General features: G+C 44.9%; 1 pseudogene; it reads right to left on the minus strand.

The window, feature by feature from the left end:
• Positions 1-804: 804 nt before the first annotated feature.
• LOC149370207 (lewis-type alpha-(1,3)-fucosyltransferase-like) lies at positions 805-2,061 on the minus strand (annotated as a pseudogene).
• Between the last annotated feature and the right edge of the window lie 1,991 nt (positions 2,062-4,052).

The following is a 4,052-nucleotide window of genomic DNA, read 5'->3' on the forward strand; positions in this document are numbered from 1 at the left end:
TGGACAAAAAAACAACACTGCTAGGTAAATCGGTTGTAGTGTATTGTAGTGTAGTGTATAGTGTAGTGTTCTGAAATACCGCACCAAGAGAAATAAGTCTTGCACTCCTCAGCATGTTTCCGTAGAAGTGTTTCGCTGCATTCCCAACCACACCTGTATCACTAATTTGCATAAACATTCATATTATCCACAACTATTACACAGGGACATCAAGGAAGAGAGCTAAAGTTCTCTCTGCTTCGAATAAGTGGTAACCAAATAGGAGGCAAGAGTTCAGCGCCTGTACTGATGCTTTTGCGGAAAATATATGTACAAATGACAGGCTTTACGGTGTACATAGTGACAACAATGAAAAGTTCCGCTGTATAAAGAGGCAGAGTAAAATTTATCTGACGGAGTAAAAATCCGGAAACATTGCCACCGATATCTTAAACTGAGCTGCACCTTATTCCGTTTGGAACCACACACCCTGAAAATGTAGTCATATCCGTACAACACTATGTTTGCACATGTTTATTCACTGTTCACACCAGGTTACAAAAATAATATCTTGAAAGATTCATTACGCAAACGTTGCTTTTGATTCTGGCTCCGTTGTTCCTGAAGATAATTTGTAAGTTCTTCTTTGCTGCTTTAAACAAAGCGCTCTCTGAAATAAACACTGCCACTCTCAAGTTGACGAAAATAATTTACTGCAAACCCTAAGCATTTATATACGTGACCTGCCCCTCCGTAGAAATTTCATTCGGAACATATCGGGCCCAGCGTCATCTAAAGAGTAGCAATAAATGTTTCCTCTGGTTACCGGGCATACTCGTTTCGTATCCTGTGAAACACGGATTCCTGTATCGTTGCAAAATTGATGTTGTTTGCGTAATCTGAAGCGCCTAGGATCAGTGCCACCAATTTAATTCACATCGGCACTCTTGCCCTTCGAGAACGGTTGTTAGAGACCCCACTTTCGGCAACAGCCTCCGTTTAGCCACCAAGCTCCTATGTCGCCGTATGACGAACTACGCTCCATTAAGGTGGCATTGTGCAACTTTTTACAAAGCTCACACATGCCACCGTCCCACAATTCCACATCCTTAACATCTTTCCATTTGAAATAGGAACTGTAACGAGTATAGTTCTTTGACAAAGCTATCAGGTAGTCGGCAAGCGCCTTAGGTGACTGGAATGCGAGCGCATCGATGTATGAGTTGTGGCGCGCGATTGCAGTGTAATTTGCACCGCCAAACACAACCGGTACAATGTAATATTTTAGTACAGTAAAAAATTTTGCTGTCACATATTCAGCGCAAATAGAATTTTCAAAGGAAAGCATGTAAAAGTAAGCACGCTCGAACTCCTCGTAGCATGCACGACCACGCGAAATGGGGCAGTCGTAACGGCCGCAGCGGCCGTACACATCAACTTGTATGTGCCTGCTCAATTCCCTGACGAATGCTTCCCGTCTTCAATCAGTCCCGCAGTTACTTACCATCCAAACAGCGATTTTTTGTTTGGATTTCCAGAGGGTGCTAATGTTTTTCTTCGAGGTTACAGGGGAACTCCGTGTAATCACCCTCCCATAGGGGTTGTACACATCCGAGTCTGACCTGTAGGTCATGGTCCAGTTGAATAGATTTTTCGTGGCACTGAAGTAGTGAAACCAGGTGTGTGGTGGGGCCTCCATCATGTAGAAGACCCACTTTTGGGAGTGCAAACGCGTCACAGGCAAATTCCTAATGTCCATGTCACGTAAATGGAATACTACGGCGTCGCTCGAGGCCAGCAGACTCAGGTCGTTGGTGACGACGCACGCAGCGCTGCAGGTTTCCATCTTCTCTTCACCAACTCTTGAATTATTTAGCCTTCCATACCAAGAGCCAAAGAATTTTGTCCACATCATGATTCGCGGCAGACGCTGCGTAGCAGTGATGTTGGTCAGTAAACTGTCGTTGGTGAAGCCATAAGCGGAAACCTCAATGTCCTGAAGCTTTTCGCTTGGCGGCCGTCTGTGTGGCGTTAGAGTGTAGAAGCATATATAAATTGCTGTCATTGCCATCACTAGAAGCGTCCACTTGAGTGGTAGTCTGATGGGTGAGTTTGATTTGGTAGTGGCAAAAGAGCAGGTGGATGCTGCAACGAGAAGCAAGAGAAACAAATTTGTTACGGAATGTTGGGGTCTTTGATTGGAAGAACGCTTTAACTCCGCAGTTAGCGCAATGAACAACAAACTTCTCTCTCACATTGAGCCCGGAAAGATTAGTTGCTCTACAGCGCGCTATTGCATGCACAATGCCCCAGTAAATTCACAACGTTTACAACATGCTGTGAATGCCCGGGTAGCTAAATTGTTCGCGTATGTGCTGCCTGTACCACTTCGCAATATTACTGCCGTGCAGAAGCGGCGGACCTCTCCTCCTTCCCTTATCTTCCTCAGTGCTTGTCCTTGCCGCGCATTCTCACTCCATCTAGTGCCGCCGCACTCATCACGTGCTCTGCCGCTTGCCTCCGCTTCTAGCCACCGCCCCGCTCCGTCTCAGCCGCACTCTTTTGCAGCGCTAAGCACGTACAGTCTCTGTCAAAAGTAACCAGGCTGCTTGGTTTTGCTTCTCAGTCGTTTATTTAAGCTATTATGCCATCCCTCAAGCTCTAAATCTCTGTATGGGAAGGAGAACCCCTGTCCTCACCTTCAAAGAACTTTTCGACCTTAGGGAAAGCTGTAAAGGCTCTACTATACAAATGAAAAGCAAACAATGCAGCCTGATTACTTTTGACAAAGACTGCACCTTCTATACTCGGTAAAGATAGTATGAAAAATGAGGACGAACGCAGGACGCGACACGATCGCTATTTCTTTATTACATCTCTATTGAAAGAGCACGAATTAGAAACACACGTCCTGAGAAATTTCCAGAAAGAAAAAAGGAAAAGGTGGGACCTAAAACAACATGAATATCCCTGGGCAAAGTATTAACAGAGGAGAAAAGCGAAGTAGCAAGACATGTGTTGAACTAACTTGAGAGCATCGTGTCCACAATCCAGGAACACTGCAATTAACTATTCCATGTGTGGTCTAGATATGTTAATTTATGAGCAGGCCAGACCAGCAGATCGTGTGCTTTTAAAGGATTCTCCCATCCTAGATATGTGAAACGCTTAAATAATGCCACGTGAAATCCCCTCCTTATGGTTCGCTAATATTTCTGCTTGCTCATATAGTGGGCTACAACCTTTACATTCTCGACAGTGGTTCATCAGATGTGAAGACTTTGATCCATCTTTTTCACCCGCGCGTTGTGACATCGTTGGCACAAAAATAACCAATCTCAATAGACAAAACAGAAAACATCGAAAACGTGCCATCCCTCATGGTTCGTCTCTTAGTATCAGGCGTGGTGTACGAAGACCTACATATGTCAAGGCGTATGTATGCAAGACCTACATATATAAACAGGACGTTGTCTGAACGTGCGGCTGTAAAAAAATAAAATTACGCTCTCAGGATCAAAGTCTCGCATCTCGTTCAGCCCTGTCTGGAATGTAACCGTCGTTGCCCACTTCATGAGCAAGCCAAAATTTTAGCAAAGCACAAGGAAAGGCTTTCACGCTAAATTGTCGAGGTATTTTACATACAAGGTCTGTTAGAAAAGTATCCGACTTTATTTTTTTTTGCGAACACCTGATGGATATGAGACAAGCGCGCTTGCATCAGGCGACCTTGAACCTTCATGCGCATGCATGAATTTTGTCCCGCCTGCCGATAGCGTCAGTCGCTGGGAAGCAGCGTTTGAGTGAGACAGTGTGCAGTGCTCTCGTCGGTTTTTTATTGCAAGGAAAATGGCGGAGTGAAAGGAGCAGCGCTACTGCAACAAATTTTGCCATAAACTTGGCGACAGCCGAGTGGAAACCATTCGAAATATTCAGACGGCTTTCGGTGAAGATGCTATGAGCAGCACACAGTTTAAGCAGTGTTACAATTGTTTTAAAGATGGCCGCACATCGGTGGATAACGAGCCACGCTCCAATCGGCCATCAACATGCAAAAATGACCAGGTCATTGC

The sequence above is a fragment of the Amblyomma mixtum genome, chromosome 1 (genome assembly GCF_055824585.1).
Source record: "Amblyomma mixtum isolate Tamu chromosome 1, ASM5582458v1, whole genome shotgun sequence".
Lineage (NCBI taxonomy): Eukaryota > Metazoa > Arthropoda > Arachnida > Ixodida > Ixodidae > Amblyomma > Amblyomma mixtum.